Genomic DNA, 21033 nt, shown 5'->3' on the forward strand with positions numbered 1-21033 from the left:
CACATTTTATTAGCTTATGATCAGATCATCTTGGTGATGGATTATTCTTGAAATACAGAACACATATCTTTAAATGAAAATGATACTTTGACAAAATCAATCTACTGGGCTTAATCTGTGTCAAATTGTTTCCAACACCCTTACTTTTCTCTTCAGACTTATCATCAATGTTGTATGCTTGTTTACTAGATTTTTTCAATTTCATAATTTTTAATTTGACTTTTTTTTAAAGGGGGGGGGGGATGGGGGGCACCTCGGCCAGTTCCCAATAGAATTGACATAAGAAACTTGAAACAAGGACCTTGATCTTAGGGGCTCACAACACAATCCCATGGAAGTCCTCAATAAACTCTTCCTACATATCAATTTTAGTTTAGTCACAGTATGTCCACCATAACTGAAGTTATTCAGTACCAAATGGTAATCTATTTTTATTTACAGTGACAGTGACCCTAGGAGGACAAAAGGCAATCCAATGAAAGGTCTCCATAAACTTGTCCTATATACCAAGTTTGGTCACACTATTTCGACCCTTACTTAAGTTACTTGAGTCATTCAGTACTTACCATTTTTCTATTTTTAATAACAGTGACCTTGACCTTCACCTTAACTCTCAGCCCCAAAACATAATCAACATAAAATGTTTCAATTAATATGACAATTACCATACCTTCATTAGGCAAGTGTTTACCAGGTCATGTGAAACCATGAAATATCATTTGATAATATCCCAGTATCACCTAGCCCAGTATCATAAAGTTTTAGTGCCACCCCAATAATTGGCTCGAAGACAATAATAAAAAAGGTGTCAAAACAGTTAATCTGTAAGGATGCAGCTTGAAATTGGTATGGCATGAAGCATTTTGTGAATACTTAAATTGTACAGGCTTTTGAAATAATTAAAAGCCTCATTCCTATCATTTCTGTTGTATTTTATGTTTTCTATTTCAGGCACTGGCATGTTATCAAAAATGCTATTTTACTAAGGATTGACTTGCAATACATGTCACACAACTGCAATGTTAACCTGGAAGGGAAAATAAATGCATGATGGCATTGGCAGACCAATTAAAGAAGAAATAATTTTGTTTATTCAATGACAAAGACTTTAGAAAAACCTTAAATATGGCACATTTTGGAAATGCCAAAATTAAGTCTGAGATAATTGAGAAGTGTCAAAGAGTAAGGTTTTTGAAATGTCAAAACGCCCAATTGCAATTAGAATGACTAACAAAGGTCTTTGCAGAAAACTATGAAAGTAAATATTATAGAAAAATAAGATAAAACAAGAGGGCCCTGAATGCCCTGTATCGCTCACCTGATCCAATTCAAGTGTGAAATAAGTGTTTTCAGGGCGTGGGCAATTGTGAGAAAACTCTTCCCTTTCAGCCTTAGACCACAATTTTAAAGGATCATCTTCATTTCAGCTACTTTAGATCATATAAGTTAAAGTAAGATGGTGAATTGGTTATATGGGCTTTACCGCATACCAATTCAGGTTATATGATGCCAAACAGGACTAAAATTTGGGTTTCACATCTCACTCACATCCAAATATAATCATGGAATCAAAACATTTATACCTGCTGGAATTAAAAATATATTACTTAGATCCTTCCTAGTGACCAAGTTTTTTTTAATATCACGGATGATTTTTTTAATATCACGGATGACCCAGTTGCAAACCTCACGTTGCTGTTAGAAGTAAATTCTGACCAGGTTTCATATAGATAAAGTAGAAAATATGGCCTCAACAGTGTTTTAACAATGTTTTCTATGATTTGACTTCGTGACCTATTTTTTGAGCTCAGGTTACCCAGTTTCAAACTTGACATAGACTTCATAAACACAAACATTCTGACATAGTTTCATGGTGATCAAGGAGAGAATGTAACCTCTTCAGTGTTTACAATAAATAATAAAGGCCCATTATTTGCATTAAATTCAAATAAGTGTTATCTAACGTCATTATTTTCGTAGATTAGATAGTTGGGAATGCATATCTAAAGTTTCAATGCAATACATGATGTATTTACTGAAATATTGACTTAAAGGTGCTTACATGCAAAACCTTAACCAAGGTGTGACGCCGACGCCGCCGCCGACGCTTGGGTGAGAAGTATAGCTCTCCTTAATCTTCGAATAGTCGAAGGAATCTAAACATTAGGATACCAAAATCAATATTTCGGATCATTAAGTCATCATTTTTCTCCCTTTTCTTCCAAAAAAACTCATAGTATTAGTCCTTCTTTGGTTCTTCCAACCATCGAGCAGCTAGATCTAACTCTTTAAATTAATCTTTAAATTAAAGATACAGTATGGTTATAAAATATAACGAATAGTCCTACAAGTCAAAATCAGGCACAACATTTATGCAGAAACAAAAGTAGCGTTCTTGTTTTTTGACAATGTTAAACAGAGCGGAAAGAGTGTTAGCACGGTATATTCATCATCATATTTATTAAATTAACATGATTGCCAGGAACCACTTCGCCGAAAAAAACCTTACAGAATTTTTTAATTTCTGAATATTTCCGTCTATTAGTAGGTATAAAGGAACGAGATGATAGTGGAACCTTACGTGAAATTTGGCTGCTACAACAAAATTTACAAAAAGGGGTTTACAAATACACGGATGCGAAACAGTGGCTCCAACACTTTTAGGAGCTGTATATAAAGAACGAACATCATCATGAAACGAAGTATGACTCGTTATTATCCCCCGCGGATTCGAAGGTTTCGGGAGGGGGATATTGTTTTGGCGTTGTCCGTCCGTCTCTCATTCCGTCCTTCCAGAACCATATCTTGGTAGGCATTGGTCAGAAAATGTTCAAACTTGGTCAGAATGTTCCCCTTGATCAAATATCGACCACTAGTAAAAGTGGGTCACATTGGGTCAAAAACTAGGTTAAATCTTAGAAAAATCTTTGGAACAAACTAGTGGCATTATACATGGTAAAATATTCATGAAACTTAATCAAAATGTTTTTCTTGATAAACTCTTAGACATATATAAAACTGGGTCACATATTATCGAAAATTAGGTTACTAGGTCAAATCTTAGAAAAATCTTGTCAGGAACCATATCATGGTAATGATTGATCAGATTATGTTTAAACTTGGTCAGGAAGTACCCCTTGATGAAATATGGACTGCTTGTAAAAGTAGGGTAAAAAAATAGGTCACTAGCTCAAATCTTAGAAAAATCTTTGGAACACATCAGAGGCATGAAACGTGATCAGAATGTTTTCCTTGATGAACTCTTCGACATGTTTAAAACTGGGTCACATGTGATAAAAAATTAGAAAACTGGGTCACATGTGATAAAATATTTGGTCACTAGGTCAAATCTTACAAAAATCTTATCCGAAACCATTTCATGGTAGTGATTGGTCGGCTTATGTTCTTACATGTATGACTGAACACATGACAAAAATATATGTATTTAATGATGATTTACTTCCATCAACTTTCATTATGATCGATTATGATAGGTTATAATCAATAATCACCAACATGAAGCTCCTATTCATGATTTTTTTTTATCCCCAGCCAAATTGAAGCTTTCGGGAGGGGGATATTATTTTGGCGTTGTCTGTCCACCCGTCATTCCGTCATTCCGTCAGAACTTTCACTTTGAAATCATTCAAATTCATAGAAACCATTACAAATGTTACTCTATATACAAAACGTTTATTTCAAATAATTATAAACAAATACCAACTTAACTCCAACTTTCATAACGGTCCATTTCTCTGCAGACATATTTCATGTTAATATAGGAATATTCTTCCTACTTCATTTCCAATCCATGAACTTTGCCTAAAATCAGTCGGGGGATATCAATTCAGCGAACTTGCTTGTTTTATCTAATATCACAATTGTGAGGGCTTATTTGAGAAATTTGGGGAATGTTAAGCCATATAAATATGTTTAATCTTTACACGTATTTCGGTTATTTTGTAAACATATTGTTTATGGAGTAATAAGACCGATTTTCCCATCAAACACATGCATGTTTACAAACGAAAGTAGAACATTTTCAACAATTTTCAGCTGAATTTCACCCAAAAAGCTTATATTTAAGATAAAAGAAGTATTATCGAGTTCTTTTATTTTGTCGGGAATAAAAATGACCGCCTGTTTACCGGAATAAGCATGATTATACTCTTTTTCAGGGTTGAGCTGAAGCCAAAAGCCCGGGATCTTGAGGCATAGCGTGGAGGCTGTCAGCTAATATGCTGTATAATAATGCCCATATATTAGTGGCATGGTATCTGCCACTAATAAATATCATTTCATAGCGGCATGGTATCTACCGAAATGTACAAAATGCAGTGGCATGGTATCTACCACAATTGTTGCATAATGCTAGTTATATTTGTTGATAAATTATCTACAAAATATGATAGTATATGTCTATCATTATATATATATATATATATATATATATATATATATATATATATATATATATATATATATATATATATATATATATATATATATATATATTTGTGGCATGGTATCTACCACAAATATTTCACATATTTGTAATAAACGTTGGCATGGTATCTACTAACTTGTGATGTTTATTACTCAATGTATATGTGAATCGTTTCTTGTGGCATTTACCGCATATGACTTATGACGAAGTGTATATATTTCCTAGAACTACTTTCGGTAAATCCGAAACCTTATAAATTTTCATTGCTTTCAAAGTAAACAATTTCAATAAAAACATTATTAATAGTATGTCATTTACCTGTTCTTGATCCTCCATTCATTAATCCTGTATTATATCCACTTTAGAAAATGAATAAACAATAATTGGTTAATATCTGATTTTCTATCTACGTCTAAACCCTAACCGCTCAAGCCCCCTATGAATGCCCTGACCGCCGAGCTGCGTTCCTTATCTGTGGGGTCCTCAAGGGAAATTTATGTGTTGGATAAAATAATGCACGGTTACTTATACCAATCAATTTACATGTCTGGCGTATGATAAACAGTACACATAGTACTATATTTCCAAACAATAAGCATTATAATTTATGTATGTTATTGCATTAGATTTACATATCTCAAAACACATGCATATATGTACATCAAACCACTATGTGTGCTGAATGCGGCCATGCCTTAATTTAACTGACAGTCAAGTTTGTTGAATAATATAACGAAACTTAGATCCTTTAAAGTTGACATTAACAATGAAGTTTCTAAACTAAATTATTGGGAGAAGAACCTTTTTGAAAACTGAAGTATTTAATTATATAGAAAAAACTTGGGTGGGGGCCGGGGCAAGATGCAACCCAATCTTCATAATTTAAACAAGCTTGATAAAGGGCCTCTTAATGATATTATACATCATTATATCAAAAGTCTGTTATTTGCAGTTTCAGAGAAGAAGATTTTCAAAGATGTAATTATATTCTATATAGAAAAACTGTCACCCCTTGGACAGAGCAGCTTTAAACCACAGGGCCATACTTTGAACAATCTTTGTAAAAGACAACTACATTGTACTTCTTAGTCTTATTACTGCTGCAGGCTTTGACGGTACACAGCAGAGTTGTGTTGACTATCATTAGATGTATATCATCATTAAAGTATTAAACATTGAATTGTGTTTATATACACTGACCAGCAACTTTCATAACATGGTGTCAGAAGTAAATTCCACTGCTAGTGAGAATGGAATACCAAATTTAATTATATTCTATATAGAAAACCTGTCACCCCTTGGACAGGGCAGCTTTAAACCAAAGTGCCACACTTTGAACAATCTTTGTAAAAGACAACTATATGTACCGGTATGTCAGAGTGCATACAAAATGAGAAGGAAGTAGTTTGAAATATGGAAAATTATTTTCTCCATCTTAATTTGTATGCATCAGATGGCTCAATAAATTCACAGGGTTGGCCATTCTTGTATTGTCTTCTGTAACTGTCCTGATAGCACCGTACCTAATTTGTTGCAAAAAGGTTGTTGGTTCATGATCCTGGTCCAACATATCATACAGAAAGAAGCATTGAAAGTAGAATCCAGTAGCTTTCTTTTCTGGCACTCCGAATTAAATAGTACCGTGACATTTGGAGTGCTCAGAATTAGTTAATTTTCCAGGCAACATGTATCAGGTGTTGCAGTACATTGGCAGCTACTTTGCACCCATCCATGTAGATCTAAAAAAGCTTTAGTTTCGCAACAGTAATTTATTGAATTTTGCTAAAACAGTGTTTGAAAACTTCAGATATCTAGATGTGCCTTTAATTGCAGCAATTTGAACTCAAGTCATGATGTCATCTGAGCTGGTAAACCCATACTGCAGTCCCTGGGTGTGGGGATTGCTTCGTTTTCTTTAAATAAACAAACAGTTATGGCGTTGGAAATTACAATGTATGAACATGCAATTTTCCTGCCCTGACCCCATTCAAGCCCGAAATCTTAGATCAACATGTACAATGTACTAGGGGCTATGTGTTATATCAATGAGAACTATAAATTAAACTATTATTCATTTAGTACATAAATTTACTTGTGCTATTTGATTCCACAAACAATAAATCTAAACACTAGCATGCTCTTTAAAGCTGCACTCTCACAGATATACAATTTTCACAACTTATTTATTTTTTGTCTTGGAAAGAGCAAATGTTTGCATAATTATCTGCAAACCAATGATAAAAGATTGCTGACAAAAGGTGAGATCGCAGATGTTAATACTTCCGTTTGGAAATTAATGTTTTATAACTTAAACCGTTATGCCCCCATTTCACCAAGGATTGTTTTTTTTCCAATCGGCCCGATCTGTTCCAGATTATCCCCGATGATTTATTTTTTGATCGGCCAGATTGACGTCCTGAATCGCCTCCAACGTCCCCATTTTTTAAGCCGATTGAATCCCGACCAATGAACCACGGCGAGAGACGATTCACGGACGTTCCTCGAGCGATCGACACGTTTCAGGGGCGCAAGTATGCGCAAGTACCCGCAGTTACAAGACAAAGGCCCGGTAGAGACCCGCATTTCGTGCGCATGTTCGGCCGAGAGGGACCGAAAATGGGCGATCCCGGCTCGAGAGAGGACGCTTTCGGCTCTCTGCGTCCGATGTCCGCCGTTCTTACGCCGTTCTTCGCGCGAGAGTGGCCGAATGTAGGCTTATGTTGACGCAGGTAGCCGCAGAAACCCGAAAGTAAACGTTCTTCGGACGATTTAAACGATCTTTGACCGACTAAATTTGCCCAGATCGGCGAGAGATCAGTGTTTTTATGGCCCGACTATATAAATCGAGCCAGCCTTTCACCATTTTCTGACAAGCCAGTGAAGGTCATGGACCAAAAAGCAGTGCTGGGGCTGGTTGTAGCTTTACAACTTCGTAGTGCTATAGCACAGCAAACTGGTCTCTGTCTGTGATACTGACTGCTCCCTGGCCGGACTTGGTTTTCCTCAGACGAGAGAGTCGTGTCCGGATGGACTCGTACCAGAGAGTCAGCTCTTCTCTGGGACGTTGCATCACTTCTGCATGGGTACTCCACAGCTCATCTCTGACCGTTTTGTTGAGCCAGTCCCTCTTAGACTTGTCGTAGAGGCAGGGGTTCTGTTGGATAAAGTCCACCAAATCCTTCTCTTCAGTGGAAGACATGGTGACCCTCTTCCTTGCCTCTTTTTCTGAGGAACTGTATTTTCTTCGGCGAGGGGAGGCAGAACTCGACCGTCAGGAACCTCGACCTGAACCTCGAACGGATCCTCGACCTCGACCGGAACCTCAGCAACCGGCGGCGTTGGAATTCTTGGAGGCATAGTTCTGGCATTCTTCCCCTGGCCGGTCGTTTTTCTCTTGGTCATAGCGTTGGTCTGTAGAGATGTTGCGCGTTCGGTGTCGAAGCGGGTAATGGTCTGCTTCTCTTTAGGGCCCCTATTTATATAGGTCGCCCTTATCGGCTTGTCTCGGTGCTTAATCGGCTAGTCTTGGACATCCTCTGTCACTCTCGCGCAAAGAGCGGGTGAAAGTCGGCTATCTGCATGTGTGATCGGGCACTTACGAGCATTTACGGGGCCATGCGGGCTGGTCGTCCGAGGATCTGCTGATAGTCGGGTGCTTACACTCCGACGACACTACGCACGACCCTCGGAAGAGAGAGGCAGTGGCTAAACGAAAGCTCCAGAAGGCTCCAGAGGGCGGGCGAGACAAGTGGACCTTCAGAAGACCCTCGGACGACCAAGGCGACGGGCCGACTGTTTTGATCGGCTACTGTTTTTCAACTTGTTTAAAAACAGTAGCCGATCACTTTTTAGGTACCCGACCCTCGGGGGACTAATGCGATCGCGCCAGATCTTACCCCGAAGGTATAGGTTAGTGCACGTTTGTGCACACAGGTTCCCGACTTATTTTGCAAAAATAGAGCCGATCGACTAAAAAAGAGATCCGGTACTCTCGGGACCAAAACAATCCTTGGTGAAATGGCCCTATTAGTAACGGTTTAAGAAAAATGCATAAAACATCCATGGATTTTCGCAAAAATTGGCTTGTTCCAAGACAAAAAATAAATAAGTTGTCAAAACGTTCAATCTGTGAGAGTGCAGCTTTAAAACCAATATCATTAATATGTTATGTTATGATATAAACAATTGCCAAGTTCGAATGAAGAATCATGCTGACCATGCCCACCATAAGCATAACTATTGACATTAAGACAAGGCTGGCCAGTGAAGCCAGCCGATTGGTACCCAACTGACCAATCAGTGTCCAAATTTGACAGGGCTTATCAGTGGTTCTTTGCAATCCACCATAACCTCCCACAAATCACAGGTGCTTGTCACATTGCCTGGATACAGTAATACATTCTTTTTTTTCATTTTTCATATTTTTTTTTATTTTTTTTATTTTTTATTATTTATTTATTTTGGCCAAGATAGTGAATATATGTCATTTAAAAAATTATTCCACAATTGTTCATGAAGGAAATTTTGCCAAGAACAATTAAGTGATCAATTAATTTGAAGTAATGACCAAAGGCAAAGAAATATTACTTTTTTGGAAAAGGAAGAAATTAATAATATTCATTCCATTCTCTTAGTGTCTGAACGTCATCATAGCTCAGATAGTATTAAGCAGAATTTTTTAAAGACTTTGGAGGAAGGTAAATTTAATTTACGGTATTACAGTATGACATGACAGTGTATCATAAGAATATGAAAAATCATGACATAAAATAATTCTGTATAATGAAAAAGTTAGCGTTTTTCATAGCAAAATATATGTGAATACATTTTTTCGTACTTGTGTCTAAAAATAATTTCGCCAACTTAAACCTGCTAAAAAATCCCCCTGAATACTACCAAAATCACCCTAAATTTCAGCCTTTCTGAACAAATCCCCCTGAATGGTCTCCAGAAAATATGGCATGTATGCGGTAAGGTGAAAATAAATCCGTATGATGATGGTAATCATTCCATGGACGGCCTTATTGATAACTAACTTTAATTAAACACGTATAAAATTCACATTATCCGCATCCAGAAGTAATGTTGACATGTCAAGTTTTGTCTCAATCATTCAGCCGCTCTGGTCAGAGTCAATGACGTCAAAACAGTAGACTGTACCCTACGTTAGTTTGGGTCTCGGCATTACGGACCATGGACATTACGGACCAGACATAACCGACCAGATTTCGGGACATTACGGACCAGATTTCGGGACATTACGGACCATGATATATAATTTTACTCACAGTTTGTTTTAACTTTATAACATACCATATTTACGGACAATGAATTATAATCTAACTCACAGTTTGTTTTAACTTTATAATGTACCGTATTTCGGGACATTACGGACCATGAATTATATTTTTACTCATAGTTTGTTTTGACTTTATAACATACCATATTTGCGGACAATGATTTATAATTTAACTCACAGTTGTTATTTTTTTACTTATTATGTACCGTATTTCGAGACATAACGGTTTGTTTTATCTTTATAACATACCATATTTGAGGACATCACGGACAATAATTTATAATTTTACATGCAACTTTAGTATATTTGTGAATGTGAATATTTACAAGGAAGTCCGGGTGCGATACCCTAGCTCTTTTTCGTGCTCGGTGTAAAGCACCGATACACGGGGTACAAACTTTCCTGGGTTAAACCAGTACTGAGTACACCACTTTTCCAAGCACTACCCTATAAATACCGAGCGACAGGCAAGGGTAGCTAGCTACTCGTACCAATATTTACAGTCTTTTGGTATGACGCGGCCAGGGATCGAACCCACGACCACCCGCTCCGTAGGCGGACGCTTAACCAGTAGGCCACGGAGACGGTTAGGTACCGACTTTTGAAGTAATTTTATTCAACTATGTTAATCGTTTTGATAAATAATAATAAAAATATATACCAACATTCTATACAAAGGATAACAATAACGTTTTTTATCTCAGCTTTCCTGGTTGTTTACCACTAAGACCGCCATTATAATTTGGTCCCGTATTCTCAAGACATTTCGAATGCACGACAGGCACCTGGTTTAGCAGATACCGGTCTCTTTTGGAGAAAAGAGAATGAGGGTACCAGTTTATCAATACAGAGCATAGAACGGTATAGAACCACAGGTATCTGGATCATTGTTTGTCACTAAAATGTTGTTTAAAACCATTTTGGGTACATTCAATGAGATAAACAACACATCTGAAGATATTTAGTCTCTTTGATATAGATACAAAAAAAGAAACAAGGTATGTAACTCAAACTTACCCGATTTCACAGTAGAGTCCAGTTTTATGCAAATTTCTCAACCAACATATAAACAATCCATTTTTAAATAAGTGACATGGAAAGAAGAGTCAATTACCTTTAAAATGGTGTGCGATATGTTGGTATAACTATATTGTTTTTAGACAAACAAGCATAATTCAATGTCAAATTCTCGTGTTTTTCTTTAGTCGGAAAGAGTACAGCGGAACCTGGTCGAATAGCTCCCAAGTCAAATAGCCCCCATTTTGGTCAAATAGCCCCCACACTTTTGGTCAAATAACCCCCACTAGGAAAAAAAGGTCAAAACGCCCCAAATTTGGTCAAAACGCCCCCATTTTGGTCAAATAGCCCCCACTCCTTTTTTATTTGAAATTATATTTGAAGGTAAGTTGTAACATTTTTAAGATATTTGAATGTAACTTGTTACATTTTTAAGATATTTGAATGTAAGTTATAATATTTTTAAGATATTTATATTTATATTTGAAGGTAAGTTGTAATATTTTTAAGATGTATTGCATTTAAATAATTGCTAATCAAACAATAGAATTTGTTGATAATTAAAATGTTTTAAAATATAAAATTTAATATTAATTTAATTATTGCTTATTAATATTTGAATAGCTATATTTATATTTGTTCTTGAATTTATGCTCTTCTCATACAACATTAACGTCAATAATGTTTTATATTGCCGCCGTGAATGTATAAATATGCATTTAGCTACAAACATGTTAATGTTTATGACTTATAAAAGTTCTGTTCTGTTCTGTTCTGTTTACTTTTATTATTCAAATTCGCATTCGGAACTCCTCGGCCATGTTCAAATTCGCTAACGGACATCCAATCAAAATACAGCGTAGGAATACATATAAGGCCTAAAAAAAAATTATGTCTGTTTCCTGTAACATGCTGAAAAAAAGATGGGTCGGTAGGTAGGGATTTTTTTTTTTTTTTTTTTTTTTTTTTTTTTTTTTTTTTATAGTCAGAATAATCCAATATTCATGTTCATTATAGGTGAATTATTTTAAAAAGAATTCAGTGTGATATATAGATTCAAACTTTCTGCCACTAATAAGCTATAACTGCTAGCTTGACAGCCATTGTACATGTAATTCCGTTGTAGAATGCATCCTTTTGAAGGGCAAGCTATGGGTTCGACTCCCAGCGGTGGCAACATTATGTGCAATTTTGAGCATTGTCAGTATGTTCACCAGGGAAGCAGTTCATCTTTACACTTCGCAAATATAACATTGTGAAAAAGTGAATCAAATAACATTTAGACAATTTATTTTTGGCAAATGTTTTAAACAATCTTTCAAAATGCATACATTTTGTAGTAATAAAACATGATATCATTGCACAAACTATTTTAAAATAGACTGTGTAATAATATCAAGTCGTATTACAATTAAATGAACATGACAACTATTATAAAATAAAATGCTCTTACAACAAAAACTGGCGAGAATCTCCATAAAACATATATAAGTCAATACTTCGAATGATAAATGACTAGAATCAATGACTAAACCATTTAACTCTTAGAGCGCTGTCAGAATTGTACAGGTCTTTTGGACCAGTGAAGACCCATGGTCTATGCTGTTCACTGCTTGGACACTTAAACCTTACCTACTGACTCGGCAGCGAACAGTGTAAAATGAGAGATTGGACTGAAATATGTTTAAATAGACTAGAATCAGTATCAAAAAAGCTTAGACTGACTGATCAAAAATTAATACCATTTTCTTTTTTAAACAGTAAAACAGCAAAACTAGTACTCTTACAGTACCTTCATTAAATAGTTCCCACAACTTAACTTTTTTTAACAATTTCAAGTGTTTTAAAAAGATCTGCTGTATTTGATCCACTGTTTATTCTGTAGAAATCTCAGGCACGATGAAAAATAATCAATATAACTTTTATTAGAATACCTTGTCTTATATCCTTTTCTGGACTTGACTGGGCTACGGTGGTTAAAAAAATCCCAGAGTCAAAACTTGGAAAAATATGTTCTGACTCATTGTCAAATTCTAATATGCACTAGCGATTGTTTAGTTGCAACGACATCTTTCTTACTTTAACTTTCAGTTTCACTTTCACGTTTATCTTTTTTCCGGAAGTAAACAAAAACATTCAACGTTCCTATTGCCAATATTTCAAAATTGTATTTTTCATAAATGGCGTAACCATAACCATATAATACTGTTTTGTTATAGAACTTAACTATAACACTGACAACGATAACGATCTGCACAGTTCTCCTTTCACTTTCATTAAAATTGACAGGAAGTTTGCGTGCACCTGTTTCCCGCGCTTTTTAGACCATGCGGTACGAAAAATGTTTATTTTTCTGCTAACTCATTAAAAACTTATAAGAATATTTTTTTAATTAACCAGAGATTTAAAAAAACAACTTAAAATAAATGAAGAAAATATATCTTTGCATTTTTGTTTTTCAATACCATCGCACTTAGCGAAGCGGAAGGTATCCGTTAATTTGCATAATGGGCAGAGTTAATATTACGTCATTGAGTGCTGCTTATTGACACGGTTACCGATCAGATTCGAGATCGATAATCACTTGTCACTACGGATGTTAATTGCTCTTGCGGGTTAAACAAACATTCAGTTCATGCATTATGGCTCCTCTCAGATGATACCGACGCTCACACCGAAATATCTCGGGTCAAAACTGACGCATACTACAAATGTCAAACCGGAAATGTTTGTAACTAAGCGACGAGTTCGGACACGACTAAATTATCGTTGTCATCACAGGCCAGAGATCGCTAAAATATGACCTTTCGAATTTTGGGGCATAAAAAAGTTGCGGTCGGCGGTAAAAAATTACGGTCGGTCGGGTTACAGGAAACAAACATATTTTTTTTTAGGCCTAAGTCAGTAAACCCCTGTATTGTACCACTATGAACTAGGACATGTTGGGCAAGTGCCCTAGTCCAAAAAATATATAATTTTACACTGCCGGAAAGGTTAAAAAACTAAGCTACAAGAAAAAGGTAACGTTTATGCCAGTTCTTAATACAATTTTAACATTATCGGATGAAATGCGCATATTTAACACTGAAAACGCCAATAACGAAACAATGAAGAGGTTCAAAAACTACGAAAATTTCTCCCCTAAAACACGTTAAGTACAGACTGACATATATCAACCCTACCGTTGTGAACTCGTTGAGTAAGACGCGTATTTATCCAAATCGAACGTTTTTTCGTTGCGGTATTTTTACTTCCTCCTTGGACAAACCCCTCCCGTACGGTCGACGTTATATTCTATACACGCTCACGGTCTGACCATTGGAATCTATACAGCCTTAATTTTTTCCGTAAAGTAAACCATGAAACTGTTGACTGCGACCATTTCAACTAGTTTTATTTCCGGATAGCACTTTAAATAAGCTCCCATTTTAGTATAATAACTCTTTTAAGTGATTATAACTTGGACTTCCAATATGTCGACATGGATAAACAGCCTTTTTAAGTGCTCCGTCATCATGATGTGTCGCTGTGGTACGAAAGGATTGGGATCAAGTATGCTAACAGTTAAAGATGATTTTACTTTGACGTTTGAAATATCAAAGACGAATATTTGAATGTTATTTTATATATGTTTGGTTCATAATGGTACTTTGTCAAGTGTAAGACCCACAAACCTTCTTCAAAGTTGATGTCACTTTTGCAGTTAACTGTAACCACAACCCAGGTCTGGCGAATAGTGGGGACTTTGACTTTCGGTCCAGCCTAGTTCTGGCTTCATAGTAAAGTCAACCAGGGTGATGATGCAATGCAATCACATGACCATGATGACGTCGATGGATTCTATTTATAGTATCGGATTCACATTAATTGTTCATTTAGTTGAATCCAATTGCAGTAAGGCTGAAAATACCTTTTGATAAGTAAAAACAATTGATTTATTGCAAATTTGTAATTAGTTATTTACTAATTATTCAAAATAGAAAAAATAACAGCAAAATAAACACTACATTTGTGAGGTCAAATGTAGGTTACATGGGTATTTTCTGAAAATCTTGGTGTCACGTGATTAAATTTGAACACTACTATGACATAGTTAAGGAATGCTTATAATCGGATTTATTAAAATGATAAATTAACTATCTATTTATAGTTTGTTTTATACTGTATCAAGCTCAAACAGTCTGTGGTAGGTCTGTATTTTATTTTGTTGTGAAACATTCTGTCCAACTGCTAATGTGACATACTGCTAATGTTACTCATTCTGTCTTGTGGTAACACTAGCACATACTCGCAATTAGCAATTTATAATATATATGTTTAATATCAAAGGTAATGATAATTGCACCATACTAGAGACATTTATATTACCACAACAAAACATTTATGTTTATAGCTTATCTGATCTGATATAAAAAGAAAACCTATGTTTGCAGAAAACATTTTCTGTCTTGTTGTCCAATTAGGGTTTGTTTCAATAAATTTATTTGAGAAAAACGAAACAATCTTTATTTTTTGTCTGTACAATCTGTTTTATAGATAAATGAACCATTTAGTGCAAGACAAAATACTTCTTTGGATCAAAATACTAAAAAAAAATAAGTTTTTACCGGCAATATTGTAACACTAGCACAAATGGTATGGTGATACAAAATTCTTTTTTTATAAAAATGCATGAATAAATCATTGCAAATGTTCTAATATATGATAGATAAGAAATTGCTGTAAAAGATTATGTTGAAATCACAAATCTGCAATAAATTTTAAAAATCAATATTCGCCGGGAACTTTTTGGTCACCAAAACGTGAAATCTGCCATAAAGCATTTATTGGTTTTGAAAATGTGTTTGTGAACTGCATTTTACTTCATTTACCTGAGGATATAGTTATTTTGTATGTACAATGCACACAAGTGAAATAACAGCGTGACATAAAAATGTCACGAATTCTGGTAGGGTTTGGATACGGCGTTCTCTTCAGCTAACACGTCCAAAAAGGTAATATATAACGTGTTAGCTGAAGTTCTTTAGCTAGGTCCAGCCTATCCAAGGTAAAATTCCGCCCTGCAGCGAAGAACTAATGGTCAAACCAAATTAAATGCTCCCACATCCCGGGAACCTTAGGTAAGGTCCATTCCAGCTATATGTTGCGCGAAGATAAAACAACACTATTCACCCGGCACTGCCAGGCCATCTGGAAGGTAACACGTCTCCCTGGACTGGGTCGGGGCGTGGTTACAAATGACTGGTGCATAACATTCTAAATGCAATGTCAGATTCTAATTGAGAGAATTGCTCCCATTTGTCCAAATTTTATTTTCATCAATTGTGGCATTGAAAGCAGATCAGTTATCATGCACAGTAAAGATTTTCCTTTTCTTTTTGTAATATATCTTGAAGAATATCAAAGACTGTGGGAACTGAAAGGTTTTCTACCAAGACTTACAGTCATAGTTGATAATGACAAAGTTATCAAGTATTGCATTATTCAAATATAATTTCAGGTTATGCAGATTGTTGAGAGCAATATGATGAGGGAAGGCAGGAAAGAGTACCTGAGTCTTATAGTCTGGTAATGTTAACAAGAAATGTTTAAAACACCTTTTTTAATCATGATTTTCCATTATGATATTATGTGTATTGTGATCCTAAAATTGGACTTTTTTCTTTATTGGATTTTTAGGAATATTTAACTGCTTCAGACTTTGAAATAATATCATGACAGTTAAGCAAACCACAAAGTATGTTTTAATATATTTTGCCTAATACTATCGTACAGCTAAGGCCATCCATATAGCATACTTTTGTTGTAAAAAAAAAACATCTTAATATTTGCACAATAGGTTTTAAGACTTTTATTTTTTGAAGGTGATCAACAAAAGAAAGATTTTTCATAGAATTTTCTTTTATATTATGATTTAATTGCAGTATGTACCCATGGCAAAATGGTGTTCGAGAGGTGGCGAATAAGGATTTGCTTGCAGCATTGAAGAACGATAATAGGTATGTTGTATTTGCTTTCTTCTAAATATGTGAATACTGTGTTAAACTTTAAATCTTGAAATAAGTATCATGCATTCCAATTTCAATTTGCCAGTTTTACTATATCATAATCCTAAAAGATCGTATACAACTAAATTTTGTGCAAAAATGTTTTTTATACATGTGAAATTCTTGTAACTTCCTGCTAACAGCATTTATTCCTGTATAGCATATGAACTGATAAATGCGCAAGATTGCCAAAAAATTGCTAACTGCTGATCTTTGATAAATGGGGATGGTTTTAATTTATATCTTCATTATTTATTTTTTCAGGCAAGGAACAGAAAGAAAGGTTCTCTTAACATAGAAAGTAAAGAAATAATGAAGTCCACACTACAGTTGACAATCTGGATGTTTTTCCTTTGTTATTTGAACATGATTTATTTTAACTTACATAACAAGTATGCACTACAATAATTAATATCTATATTAGGCCACAACAAATTGATCATTTGTTCGTCGGATTTGCCGCACCTAAAATTCGAAAAACGAAAAAAAAAAAAAAAAAAAAATTTTTTGCGCCCGCACTTACTATTTGGCCGCGCATATTATTTATTTTATTTACTTCTGAATTTCCTCTATTTTCTGAAGTTTTTTTACTTAAAATTTGAACCTGCAACGTCGACTTCGCCTTTTTTTGAAGGTATTTCCATGCTTTACATTCTCCGCGAGCAAACTTTCCTCGTGTCAGGACAAAATCAGGTCCGGGTAACCGCAAAACAGCCGATATTTGTTGACAGTCTTTTTTGTCGGGAATATTTTGCAGGACGCACCGTTGTTATCTATGTCCGGTGTGGCGTGAGAATTATCAGACCGTGAGATTTGCAAGATCTTACAGATTTCACACTACGGCGTGAGAAATGTAAGTCGTGAGAAATGTAAGACCGCTGCATCCAATGCACTTATAGGATGGTGAATTATTATTGAAGACGTATATATTGTATGATGTCCGCGTTTGTCCGTTTTGTATAAAAAGGGGATACAAATAATTAATATGAAAGACAGTGTTTTTGATATATTCCAATTAATCGCCATTTAATGTCATTTTGTATGAACAAATCTAATAAAACTTGACTTAATTAACAGAATATAGAACGGAGACTGGTGGTGTTTGATTGACAATTGTAAGACATTATTGTTAGACGTAATGTTTTATTGGCCCTGAAAAGGGCCGTTTCGTTATATTCCTTAACTACCGGTACTGCATGATACAGACACCTGAGCAGAACGCGATTACCCTCGTGCGTGAGGTGTACACCGTCGCTTGAAATGTGCCTGGTTGGCACAACTGCCGCCGTCTTGATCCGCTGGGAATTGACGACCAGGAAGACATGCCGCCGCTTTTCAGCTGACGCGTGACGTCTCGGCAGGAGTTCGACGACACTACTAAGTGCCGCCTTCCCGACGAGACGGCGGATCTGCCCACATATCTCAAGCAGATCCTCAACGATCTCGTCCGGCACTCTTTTTCACATATATCAGTACGCCTGCAACTGATTCAAATATTTACAACCGTCGTGCCACATGATTTTGAAATAAGAAGTATATATTGATATATCTATATAAATTCATCTATATATACCTTTTTTCCTCTGTAAAGCTATGGGGAGCAAAACAATAAGTTCATAAACATACACTGCACAATAATTTTTCGTACAGCTATTCTCACTGACCTGTCATAGATATTTTTAAAATAGACGGATTTGGCTCGTATACCTCTGCGGATATCAAGGTTGTTAGCTTCAATGTGAGCCCGGCCGTAACAAGTCACAGGCTTAACAGACATGTAGTGGCCTTATGAATGCCAATATATATTTGGTCAAAATGCCTCCACAATAAACTCGATTATTTCCATTGACCACAAATAACTTGACAAATCAATAGCTGACGTGCCAGACGATTCCTCAACAGTATCATTTAGTGCGTCGTACATATATATGCTCATAATGAACCAACAGGGTACTAATGAAACACGGAGTGTTGGGAGAGTCTGTCGTTTCGAGGCACATTGAAATATGACAGCCCCGTTTTCCTCCTCACACTCTGATGCATCGGCTAAAAAGGTCGACACTGCGCTTTTACCCGACATGTGTCTGTTAAGATTATGTTTTCCCTTTTAAAGATTAGTGAGTAAGATGTTGAAAGGTGCTCATACAATTGTGAATTGGTGGAACCCGAGTGCATAATTAGATTTGCCTCTCCTTATCTATGCAACATCAATCCCTTTCCCTTTCCCTCGCCACTTCGTTAGATCTAAGTCCAGTTGTGTAGGTTTTCAATAAGGTTGTTTGAAATGGTCCTTGCACCACTTCGTGGCAGTTCTAAAAAAACATTGATTTCCTTACCAACAATATACCGCACACAAACACTCATCTGTTCTGTTACACTAATATCAGTCATTTCATCAACTATGATGCCAAAAAACTGGCATTTTGAAACATCACATACAATCTTTTCACGTATATAGTCAACCATACATGTAATGTTTCCATTTGGAATTGAGATGTATACTTCGCTTTCTTTAGACTACTTTTCAGGTTGTTAGAAAGTTGTTCATCATGTCTGCTTATCCAGTTAATAAAGAAGTTAAAATTGCTATCCTCGCGGTTTTGATCTTTTAACCACCTCCCTCTAAGAGGAATTTCTCGTGATGAAAGTGTTATAATAACTTGGTGAACTATGGCAATAAGAACATGTCTGTTTTCGAATAATTTATCGGAATAAGCTGTGCTCAACAACGCATTTATCGATTCTGTTTTTCCTGTACAAACTTTTTATAAATATCACACTAGCGGTTACCTCTTTCATACACATGTGTTTTAGAACTGTTGTGACTTGGTAAGATACCTATTTTAACCCTACACAGCATTTTCCAATCTTTAAATGGTGAACAATTAAATTCTATGTGCCTAACATCTGCATGTGCAAACACAAATTCACTATCGGCATACCGTAGCCAGTTACAGTGCGTCTCCCTAGAAATGTTGAACTTTCTCTGTTTAATTGCAGGTTACTTGGAACAGTTTAACATTGAAGTTAAGAATGTTAAAGATCTCTTCATACGAAAACTGTTTATGACCAAAACTGCTAAATCCGGACAAACTGTAAAGAATGTGGAATACAACATTGGAGCAGGCAAAGTAGTTACGACATGAAGTGATAAATACCGGTGCTGCTTGCTTTCGACTTTTTTACATCACACAGGCGTTTTATTTATAGGTCATACTAGTTAAATGCAGTTCTTCTCAATGAATCATTGTCGGACCTGGACCTTAGTATCACTTTGTGCAAGTCGTAATGATTTTGTAACCCTTACGTTCATGACCGTAAATCTTGACAATGCAGAGGATCATATCAATAAAACCGTCTGCGCCAACCACTCAAAATGTGTCCAGGTCCATCACAAACCCCGATTCTTGGCCTGTACGAAGCGATGTCTACCAATGTAGGGTAAAATTCATGCGGATCTTTTGAACAATGGCGCGCAAAAATTGCTGTCGAACGGAGTCGGACAAGGCTCAATAACAGCGAGGATCGTGCCTGAACTTGCCTTAGCAGCTATAGCTGTTACTACGACATTATGCATAATTGTTCTTAGTTCTGTTATATTGTGGTGGTGTCTCGAATTCAGATGCAAATTTATTACTATTCATATTTTTTATTTTTGCATTGCAAATTTTAACCGATGCTGCTGCCTCGGTGTGCCTCAGTGTGGCTACGGCGCTGTACAGAAGCAGTTGTAATACCGATGTTTGTAATGCTACTCGCAGTTTTACGAAATGTTTACGATCACCCTTTAAGTTATTTCATAAAAGAACACAGCACTTTACAGAATGGGTAGTTGTTTCGTCAACATATCAAGTTTACAGTTCGTCAACCTTAATAATATAATTAGCAATTAATGTTATCACTGTGTTCACTGTTCAGTGCTCAAATTCATCTTACTTTTTGTAGATGTATGTATGGATATAATAAGGATTAACTTCTTTGAATGATCTTGCTTTCTTATGATTGAGGAATTTGTATTTATTGACCACCATTTCTAGACAGCATCTGTTTTAAAGTTCAATGCTTCGTGACTCGTCGCCAACCAACAGAGTAAAAACGGCGTTGAATAAACAATTGCCATCACCGGTGCTACGGATAGCTATCTTGGTGGTCGCCTGATATTCCCGCAGGTATGTATTGGCTATTTCGTCCTGTTGGTGTGTTTCAAAATCAGAATGAAGTCT

General features: G+C 35.9%; 1 protein-coding gene and 1 long non-coding RNA gene across 3 annotated transcripts in view; one reads left to right on the forward strand and one right to left on the reverse strand.

Moving 5' to 3' along the window:
• LOC128231907 (tumor necrosis factor receptor superfamily member 11B-like) overlaps nt 1-14061 on the reverse strand; it is a 40185-nt gene extending 26124 nt beyond the window's left edge. Inside the window, exon 1 of the mRNA XM_052945150.1 lies at nt 13946-14061. The gene's annotated coding sequence lies outside the window, so the exon portion shown is untranslated. The remainder of the gene's footprint in view (nt 1-13945) is intronic.
• Nucleotides 14062-14179: 118 nt separating this feature from the next.
• On the forward strand, nt 14180-19268 carry LOC128231908 (uncharacterized). 2 transcript variants are annotated; one of them, XR_008260460.1, is made up of 4 exons: nt 14180-14315; nt 14467-16331; nt 16688-16762; nt 17075-19268. It is a non-coding gene; the product is annotated as an uncharacterized LOC128231908 (long non-coding RNA). The 2 variants fall into 2 exon arrangements; XR_008260461.1 differs by having other exon boundaries at nt 16264-16331.
• The last annotated feature ends 1765 nt before the right edge of the window (nt 19269-21033 follow it).

The sequence above is a fragment of the Mya arenaria genome, chromosome 4, assembly GCF_026914265.1.
Source record: "Mya arenaria isolate MELC-2E11 chromosome 4, ASM2691426v1".
Lineage (NCBI taxonomy): Eukaryota > Metazoa > Mollusca > Bivalvia > Myida > Myidae > Mya > Mya arenaria.